This window comes from Syngnathus floridae, unplaced genomic scaffold, assembly GCF_059516105.1.
Source record: "Syngnathus floridae isolate MCC-2025c unplaced genomic scaffold, RoL_Sflo_1.0 HiC_scaffold_46, whole genome shotgun sequence".
NCBI classification, from domain to species: Eukaryota; Metazoa; Chordata; class Actinopteri; order Syngnathiformes; family Syngnathidae; genus Syngnathus; species Syngnathus floridae.
In genome coordinates, this window is record NW_028284075.1 from 290,118 (window position 1) to 300,981 (window position 10,864).

Here is a 10,864-nt window from a genome sequence, read left to right on the forward strand (position 1 = left end):
TCGTTGCAGCGCTTGATATTCTTGCGTCAGCTGGCGGTAGCGAAGCTCTGCCTCTTCATGCACACACCAATGCAACACAGCACTAGTACCAGAATCAGTCAGACCGGCGACAAAGCACCCGCGACGCAAAGACGAGTCCGATTCCAGGCTGAAGAGGAATGTTTGGTGCCAATACGCTGGCAGAAATGGCGGGCTACCTCTTCGGGTTCCGTGTCGGGGGTTCTGTCGGTGTGAAAAGACAAGGACGATCCGTCCGAGTCCACCAACACGTCTTCGTCGTAGCCGTAAAATGTTTCGATGACCTGCGGGCGCGGAAGCAAACATCTCTCTGAACAAACTGAAGCGACACCTCACGATGAATCGACGAGAGGAACGATAGCGAGAAAAAGGCCATTTCATCTTGCGCAACACCAAGCAGCCGCAAACAAACAGACTCACCTTGCAGGACCTCACGCTTTGTTCCTCCTCAGAGATTCTCGACGTCGGTATCGTAGCATCAAATCTCTCTCCTGTCGACACAAATAATCCGCCTTTGAGATTCTTTGGATGCAAAGGGAACGAACGGCTCCGGCGCAGAAACAAACGCGACTCACAATGACATTTCTGACATGAGCTCCTGTCTCCAGAGCCTGAAAAACACGTCACCGGCGATGATTGGAGGGACGCTCGTCTTTTCCAAAAGTGACAACTACAGGGTGTGTCAGGGTTTTCCAGATTATCTTTATCGTATCATTGTGTTGCTTTGACTTTGACTGCGACCTGTAATAAATAATATTATTTATCCCTTATTTATCCCTATCGCTTATCCCTTCCTACACAAAGTCGTAAAACACCCCTTGCTATGTTTTGACTAGAGGTCAAGGGCTTCCTCTATTCAATCCACTCTTACACCCACCCTGTTTCTCTTAATTAAAATGCTCGTGCAGGAGCCGAGAGTCAGACTTCATTCGTACAACGGATGGACTCTCCACCTGCAGGTGTCCAAAAGAACTTACTTGTCTCCCGTGTGGTTCTTGCAAAATAAGTTGGAGCGAGCGCAACTCTAACAGGGTGCATTTTGCCACTAGCTGCCTACGGACAATGACGTCGCGCTCGCGGCTCATGGTTGACGGGCTGAGCAGCCGGGCAAGTCCGTCGTTTTCAGCGCACAGCGAGTGGCAAAGGCGCTGACAAAACGGGAGCTTTGAGCTGCTGAAAACGGCAAAACAAGTCTAAAGCGTGTTCAAACGCGTGCGCACAATGCTCCTGCTTGAAAGGTCGGAATTTAAGGGGCCAATTTTTTGGATGGCGGCCGCCGGCCAAGCTTTGGACGGAAAAGGTTTCCTGGCGACAGCGAGCGAGCGCGGCGCTGCCGTACGTGCACCGAGTCGCCTGCCTGAAGACCTTGGACAAGTCGTCGATGATGTGCCGCTGCTCCACAACTTGAAGGAACTCCATTTCACCGTCCTGCTGGCCGCAACCGCGGTCCAGGTCATTGAGCGAACTAGGCCTTCTCTGTGGAACACAAATGCAGTGGACTCTGTTGGCACGCCGCCGTTGTCCGCGTCGACTTACCAAGCTTGCCATCTCCTCGTTCTCCTGGGTGACAAAGCGCACTTTGTTTTCAAGGCGACACAGCACCAGCGAGAGTTCTTCATTCTTCCTGCTCAGGCGTTTGTTTTTGTACAGGAGTGGCAGAAACTGGCTTTCTGTTTCTCTCAGTCGCTTTAGCTGCAAGCATGAAGTGCGGGATGTGAAAGACGCACAACACGCGGGCCAGAACGTATCCATTCCTTTTGCATCGGTTTGAACGGAATCGTGGCTTTGGCTCCCAATAAAAGACATCTACCAGGCAACCGACTCGCCGCGCCGCTCAACTAATAAGCAAGCGCAATGGGTGCCTCGCTGGATGGCGCGCATCAAACGTAGCGCAAACCTTCAAGCGTGCCGTCAATAAATTACCAGTTCATTGCGCTCTTCAGAAAGCAGGGCGTTTCGATCCTCCAGTTTCCTGATGACTGCGCTGAGCTCAGCGATTTTCAGATGAAACCGTCGCGTGTCCCGATCCTCCTGAGACTGAAAACGCCCCGCAACACACACACACAAGCACTCGTTCAAAGTTCAAAACTGTTTTTGTGCTACCTTCCTCCAGCAACGAACTAAGTCATGCGTACTGCAAGTGTGTGATGAGGTGGCTTACGCAATGAAGAGGATTGCTAGTAGCGGCGTTGACCCCACTTCCAGGGTAGTTTAGGCCCGCCCTTTGGGAATCCCTCAGGGCAGCGATCTGCTGCTCGGCAGCCTGAGTCTGCAGCTGAAGGCGGTGGACGTGGCCGGCCCCAGGGCTTCATCCAAAACACTAACCGCTCTGTCTTTCAGCTTGATCTCATCCGTCTGGATGTACAAACGGGGAGCGCTCAGGCAGGCGGGCAAACTCATTTGCCAGAATTGTGACAAAAACAAAGAGAGCAACCGGCCAATTTTTTTCTTGAATCGACTAGAACACCTTTGCTGTGACAAAAGCGAAGCGAGCAACCGGACATTTTCTTCTTGTGAAATAGAATAGAATAGAATGCCTTAGGTGTCATTGCACTGCAGGTATACAACGAAATTGGGAACATAGCCACGCACCGCGCATCTGATCAGTCCTACCAGTCGGCGGATCTCCCTCTCGCAGTCTCTCTTGGTTCGGCTCAGCTCCTCCCGATGCTGGTGATGAGCCGATCGGAGCTCGGCCGCTCGGGACTGCCAGGCCTGCTGGGCCGCTGCCAGGGCTTCTTCCGCGCTCCTGGTGGAGGCGACACCGCTCGGTCTCCCGACACCGCCGCGTCTCCTCCACCTCCGCCAGCAAAGCGCCCCCCCTCCTCACCTGAGCAGACATTGCGCCACACCGGGCCGTTGAGACCGCAACGGAGCGCCGCGACGCTTACTGGGGACAAGCTACACAATACGGTAGCGGCCGCATCGAAGCCCGACGTGGCGTGCGGATAGTCAGACACGGATAGAGCGGATCACCTTGTCCATGGAGCCGTCCCTCAGGCTGAGGACCAAGGCATTCAGTCGCTGGATCTCTCCATCTTTGATTTTGATCACTCTCATCAGCTCCATTTCATGCTGCCGCAGTAATGTCTCCCTGGTAATGGCTAACTCTTTCTGCTTCTCCTCATGGAGTTTGCTTTTGAGTTCCGTCATGGCGGCGGTGGCACGGTGGTGCTCCGCCCGCAGGTCCTGACTTCTCTCTCTCTCCAGACAGCTGACCTGATATGACTTAGACTTAGACTTAGACAAACTTTATTGTCATCTTGTCTGCACATGGTGCATACAAAACGAAATTCCGTTGCATACGTCTTACAACAAAGTAGTGATATTGCAGTTGAATAGAAATAACATACCCTATGAAAATATATATATATACATATATACTATATATATATATATATATATATATATATATATATTAAAAATAAGTATAAAGTGCAGCAGTGATAATTATGCAATAGTGCAAGTAGGCAAAACAGTATTCAAGAGTGTGCAGAGGAATGCTAAACCATGTATTAAACTTCTATTTAAAGGGTTTATACAAGTTCAGTAAAGTTGGTAGTGCGAGATAGTGCAAGATAGAGGTCCGTAGTGTCATAAAGTACAGTTCTGTGAATGTGTGATGCAGAGTTCAGTTTAGAGCTCAACAGTTCTAGTGTTCAACAGTCTGATGACAGCAGGGAAAAAGCTGTTGCAGAACCTGGTGGACCTGCAGCGGATGCTGCAAACCTCTTCCCAGAGGGCAGCAGGGAGAACAGTCCATGGTGGGGGTGTGATGGGTCATTGATGATGTTACGGGCACGGGACATGCAGCGCTGAGATGAAATGTCCTGAATGGAGGGAAGAGGAGCCCCTATGATCCTCTCTGCTGTCCTCACCACTCTCCTCACGTTCTTCCAATCGGAGGCAGTGCAGCCTCCACACCACACAGAGAGACAGCTTGTCAGAATGCTCTCTATGGTGCTCCTGTAGAACGTCCTCATGATGGGTGGGGGCAGGTGGGCTCTCCTCATCCTCCGCAGGAAGTACAAGCGCTTCTGTGCCCTCTTGACCAGTGCCGTAGTGTTCATAGTCCAGGTGAGGTCTTCTGTGATGTGGACCCCCAGGAATTTGGTGGTGCTGACCACCTCCACAGCTGAGCTGTTGATGATCAGTGGAGCGTGGTGAGGCTGTTTTTTCCTGAAGTCGACGATGATCTCCTTCATCTTCTCCTCATTCAGGATCAGGCTGTTTTCTCTGCACCAGCCCACCAGCTGCTCCACCTCCTCTCTGTAGTCCAGGTCGTTGTTGTCTCTGATGAGCCCCACCACCGTTGTGTCGTCTGCTGACTTCACGATGTGATTGGTGGTGAACCTGAGGACGCAGTCGTGTGTCATCAGGGTGCACAGCAGGGGGCTCAGGACGCAGCCCTGAAGGGAGCCTGTGCTGAGGGTGATGACATCAGAGGTGTTCTGTCCGACCCGGACTGACTGAGGTCTGTTGGTGAGGAAGTCTAGCAGCCAGTTGCGAAGGGGGGTGTTGAAGCCCAGGTGTTCCAATTTTCCTACCAGATGCTGTGGGATGATGGTGTTAAACGCTGAGCTGAAGTCCAGGAACAGCCTCCGCACATGGGTGTTCTTCTCCTCCAGGTGAGCCAGGCTCAGGTGAAGAACGGAGGAGATGGCGTCCTGAGTGGAGCGGTTTTGCCGGTCGGCAAACTGGAACGGGTCAAATAATAGGGGGAGTCTGGAAACGATGTGACCTTTAAGCAGCCTTTCGAAGCACTTCATCATAACCGGAGTCAGTGCAACAGGCCGGTAATCATTAAATGAGGTGATTTGAGGTTTCTTCGGCACCGGAATGATGGAGGCAGTCTTAAAGCACGCCGGCACTGTGGCTTGGCCCAGCGAGGTGTTAAAAATGTCTGTGATGACCCCAGCCAGATGACTTGCACATTCCCTGAACACACGCCCAGGAATGTTGTCGGGGCCAGGGGCCTTACAGGGGTTGACTCTCCTCAGGGTCTTCAACACATCGGCGGAGTCAAGGCAGAGTACCGCCTCTTCCTGATGGGGGACAGTTTTAACTGCTGGAGTGCCGTTTAGTGCCTCGAACCTCCCAAAGAAGTTATTTAGACCATTTAGAAAGTCAGCATCAACTACACCCACCGGGGGGGGGGGAGGGTGAGTTGTAGTCTGTAATCGCCCGTATGCCTTGCCACATACTCCTGATGTTTTTGACGTCGTGGAAACGATCCTGAAATTTTCGACTGCGGTCTCGCTTCGCTATCCTGATGGCACGGTTCAAGTTGGCTCTCGCTGTCCTCAGTGTCTCCTTGTCGCCAGACTTGAAGGCAGAGTTCCGCGCTCGTAGCGTTTGACGTACCTCCTCAGTCATCCAGGGTCGTTGGTTGCCCCGGGTGATGATATTCTTAGTGGTGCTGACGTCCTCGGTGCATTTGTTGATGTAGGCTGACACAGTCATGGCACACGCATGTCTAATCTACATCGGGAAAACTGGGAGGGAGGGAGGCAGGCAGGGAGGCAGGCAGGGAGGCAGGCAGGGAGGCAGGCAGTGTCTGTCTGTTGAGGTTTTCACCTTGTTCTTCTCCTGCTGAAGTTCTAACTGGACGTCCATCAGTTTGGTTCTCAGCTCGTCATTGGCGGCCTGAAGGGCGTCCGTTCGCTCCGCCTTGGCCCGCCCTGCCGGAGCTCGTTTGGACATCTCTTACTCGAGTCTCGCCCGGTCGTCAGTCAGAGATCACAACATTTGTACCTGGAGAGCACAAACGCAGCGCTGTTTTCCACTGGCTTCGAACTCAACTTCAATCGGTACCGTAACTTACAACATCATAAACATAGAACTAGCTTGACTTAGTCATTGAATAAATGCATTTGGTTCTTCAAAACTGCATCACGCAACATAGCGTGACCGAGACGGCCGTTATCCACCTGCGTGAAGTTATTTGGTGAAATGAATGAGATGTTTAAGACACCATCGTTCTGTCTCTATGTAGATGAAGGTAAATAATCGATTGCTGAAGGTCCAAAGGTGTTGTGATAAACAAATAAACATATTAGTGATTAGTGACATATTTGTGATAAACATATTAGGCAGGATAATCACATATGTTAACGTGACTGCCCACACTGTATTTATTTATGGTTATTTGTTAAATCGAGTACTGTTAGACATGAAATAGGAAGTGTTTAACATAAATGGAAGACGAAAGGGGTACTCACCATTGTAGCTCCTGCTGGTCAATGATACGAGCCTCTTCTTGCAGTGGAAAACATACAGCCAACAAACACCGTGGAACCTAAAGGAATGAAATTAAACATTAACATTTAGCCTCAACCAACATTCACAGATACAACGCAACGCAAACTACACAAACGTAAATCTTTTTAAACACAATGAGTTGTACTTACCGTGTACGCTCTAGACGGTCCACTTGCAAGCGGAAAATAAAGATATTTCTGTTGATAATCGTCGTGTTTGTATCCGGTGTCTCGCTCAAGGCCATTGCGCCCACAGATTTGAATTTTGGCGAGAGTTCAGCCTATTGACGTCATTTCCGCGGTGTAATACCCGCATATCTGAAACGGCAAAGTTAAGAGTAGAGTTAAATAAAGTTTTTAGTCAACGCAATAATTTACAACCGTTGACCAGTCGAAATAATCGTCGAAATTTGGCGTCTGTGGCTGGAAGCAGACGCCGAGTTCGACATTCCTCCCAAACGCCACACTCCCTCGCTTTTCAGGGCTAAAAAAAAACAGTTGTAATTACCTTGTACGCTCTAGACGGTCAAGTTGCAAGCTGAAAACAAAAATATTTGCCTTGTTAGTCATCGTGTTACTAACAGCTGTGTCTTGTTTGCCAGAACTGCCGCTTTCCTACTTCCTGTTGCAAGCCACGCCCACGGATTATAATTTTGCCGTGAGTTCCGCCTATTGACGTCATGTCCGCGTCACATGACTGCGACGTAATATTATCTAAAACTGTTTGTGCGGTATTGTGTTGTTCTGTGCGGTATTGTGTTATTCTGTGCGGCGTCGTGTTGTTCTGTGCGGCGTCGTGTTGTTCAGTGCGACGTCGTGTTGTTCAGTGCGGCATGGTGTTGTTCAGTGCGGCATGGTGTTGTTCAGTGCGGCATGGTGTTGTTCAGTGCGGCATAATGTTGTTCAGTGCGGCATAATGTTGTTCAGTGCGGCATGGTGTTGTTCAGTGCGGCATGGTGTTGTTCAGTGCGGCATGGTGTTGTTCAGTGCGGCATAATGTTGTTCAGTGCGCCATAATGTTGTTCAGTGCGGCATGGTGTTGTTCAGTGCGGGATGGTGTTCAGTGCAGGATGGTGTTGTTCAGTGCGGCATGGTGTTGTTCAATGCGGCATGGTGTTGTTCAGTGCGGGATGGTGTTGTTCAGTGCGGCATGGTGTTGTTCAATGCGGCATGGTGTTGTTCAGTGCGGGATGGTGTTGTTCAGTGCAGGATGGTGTTGTTCAGTGCGGCATGGTGTTGTTCAGTGCGGAATGGTGTTGTTCAGTGCGGCATGGTGTTGTTCAGTGCAGGATGGTGTTGTTCAATGCGGGATCGTGTTGTTCAGTGCGGCATGGTGTTGTTCAGTGCGGCATGGTGTTGTTCAGTGCGGCATAATGTTGTTCAGTGCGGCATGGTGTTGTTCAGTGCGGCATGGTGTTGTTCAGTGCGGCATGGTGTTGTTCAGTGCGGCATGGTGTTGTTCAGTGCGGCATAATGTTGTCCAGTGCGCCATAATGTTGTTCAGTGCGGCATGGTGTTGTTTAGTGCGGGATGGTGTTGTTCAGTGCAGGATGGTGTTGTTCAGTGCGGCATGGTGTTGTTCAATGCGGCATGGTGTTGTTCAGTGCGGGATGGTGTTGTTCAGTGCGGAATGGTGTTGTTCAGTGCGGCATGGTGTTGTTCAGTGCGGGATGGTGTTGTTCAATGCGGGATCGTGTTGTTCAGTGCGGGGTGGTGTTGTTCAGTGCAGGATGGTGTTGTTCAGTGCAGGATGGTGTTGTTCAGTGCGGCATGGTGTTGTTCAATGCAGGATCGTGTTGTTCAGTGCAGCATAATGTTGTTCAGTGCAGCATGGTGTTGTTCAGTGCGGCATGGTGTTGTTCAATGCGGCATGGTGTTGTTCAGTGCGGGATGGTGTTGTTCAGTGCGGCATGGTGTTTTTCAGTGCGGCATAATGTTGTTCAGTGCGGCATGGTGTTGTTCAGTGCGGCATGGTGTTGTTCAGTGCAGGATGGTGTTGTTCAGTGCGGCATGGTGTTGTTCAATGCAGGATCGTGTTGTTCAGTGCAGCATAATGTTGTTCAGTGCAGCATGGTGTTGTTCAGTGCGGCATGGTGTTGTTCAATGCGGCATGGTGTTGTTCACTGTGGGATGGTGTTGTTCAATGCGGGATCGTGTTGTTCAGTGCGGCATAATGTTGTTCAGTGCAGCATGGTGTTGTTCAGTGCGGCATGGTGTTGTTCAGTGCGACATAATGTTGTTTAGTGCGGCATAATGTTGTTCAGTGCGGCATAATGTTGTTCAGTGCGGCATGGTGTTGTTCAGTGCGGCATGGTGTTGTTCAGTGCGGCATGGTGTTGTTCAGTGCAGGATGGTGTTGTTCAGTGCGGCATGGTGTTGTTTAGTGCGGCATGGTGTTGTTCAGTGCGGGATGGTGTTGTTCAGTGCAGGATGGTGTCGTTCAGTGCGGCATGGTGTTGTTCAGTGCGGAATGGTGTTGTTCAGTGCGGCATGGTGTTGTTCAGTGCGGCATGGTGTTGTTCAGTGCAGGATGGTGTTGTTCAATGCGGGATCGTGTTGTTCAGTGCGGCATGGTGTTGTTCAGTGCGGCATGGTGTTGTTCAGTGCGGCATAATGTTGTTCAGTTTGGCATGGTGTTGTTCAGTGCGGCATGGTGTTGTTCAGTGCGGCATGGTGTTGTTCAGTGCGGCATGGTGTTGTTCAGTGCGGCATAATGTTGTCCAGTGCGCCATAATGTTGTTCAGTGCGGCATGGTGTTGTTTAGTGCGGGACGGTGTTGTTCAGTGCAGGATGGTGTTGTTCAGTGCGGCATGGTGTTGTTCAATGCGGCATGGTGTTGTTCAGTGCGGGATGGTGTTGTTCAGTGCGGCATGGTGTTGTTCAGTGCGGCATAATGTTGTTCAGTGCGGCATGGTGTTGTTCAGTGCGGCATGGTGTTGTTCAGTGCGGCATGGTGTTGTTCAGTGCGGCATGGTGTTGTTCAGTGCGGAATGGTGTTGTTCAGTGCGGCATGGTGTTGTTCAGTGCGGGATGGTGTTCAATGCGGGATCGTGTTGTTCAGTGCGGGGTGGTGTTGTTCAGTGCAGGATGGTGTTGTTCAGTGCAGGATGGTGTTGTTCAGTGCGGCATGGTGTTGTTCAATGCAGGATCGTGTTGTTCAGTGCAGCATAATGTTGTTCAGTGCAGCATGGTGTTGTTCAGTGCGGCATGGTGTTGTTCAATGCGGCATGGTGTTGTTCAGTGCGGGATGGTGTTGTTCAGTGCGGCATGGTGTTTTTCAGTGCGGCATAATGTTGTTCAGTGCGGCATGGTGTTGTTCAGTGCGGCATGGTGTTGTTCAGTGCGACATAATGTTGTTCAGTGCGGCATGGTGTTGTTCAGTGCGGCATGGTGTTGTTCAGTGCGGCATGGTGTTGTTCAGTGCGGCATGGTGTTGTTCAGTGCAGGATGGTGTTGTTCAGTGCAGGATGGTGTTGTTCAATGCGGCATGGTGTTGTTCAGTGCGGGATGGTGTTGTTCAGTGCAGGATGGTGTTGTTCAGTGCGGCATGGTGTTGTTCAGTGCGGAATGGTGTTGTTCAGTGCGGCATGGTGTTGTTCAGTGCGGCATGGTGTTGTTCAGTGCAGGATGGTGTTGTTCAATGCGGGATGGTGTTGTTCAGTGCGGGATGGTGTTGTTCAGTGCAGGATGGTGTTGTTCAGTGCGGCATGGTGTTGTTCAATGCGGGATGGTGTTGTTCAGTGCAGGATGGTGTTGTTCAGTGCGGCATGGTGTTGTTCAATGCGGCATGGTGTTGTTCAGTGCGGCATGGTGTTGTTCAGTGCGGAATGGTGTTGTTCAGTGCGGCATGGTGTTGTTCAGTGCAGCGTGGTGTTGTTCAGTGCGGCATGGTGTTGCTCAGTGCGGCATGGTGTTGTTCAGTGCGGGATGGTGTTGTTCATTGCGGCATGGTGTTGTTCAGTGCGGCATGGTGTTGCTCAGTGCGGCATGGTGTTGTTCAGTGCGGCATAATGTTGTTCAGTGCGCCATAATGTTGTTCAGTGCGGCATGGTGTTGTTCAGTGCGGGATGGTGTTGTTCAGTGCGGCATAATGTTGTTCAGTGCGCCATAATGTTGTTCAGTGCGGCATGGTGTTGTTCAGTGCGGGATGGTGTTGTTCAGTGCAGGATGGTGTTGTTCAGTGCGGCATGGTGTTGTTCAGTGCGGCATAATGTTGTTCAGTGCGGCATAATGTTGTTCAGTGCGGCATAATGTTGTTCAGTGCGGGATGGTGTTGTTCATTGCGGCATGGTGTTGTTCAGTGCGGCATGGTGTTGTTCAGTGCGGCATGGTGTTGTTCAGTGCGGGATGGTGTTGTTCAGTGCAGGATGGTGTTGTTCAGTGCGGCATGGTGTTGTTCAGTGCGGCATGGTGTTGTTCATTTCGGCATAATGTTGTTCAGTGCGGCATAATGTTGTTTAGTGCGGCATGGTGTTGTTCAGTGCGGGATGGTGTTGTTCAGTGCGTTATAATGTTGTTCAGTGCGGCATGGTGTTGTTCAGTGCGGCATGGTGTTGTTCAGTGCGGCATGGTGTTGTTCAGTGCGG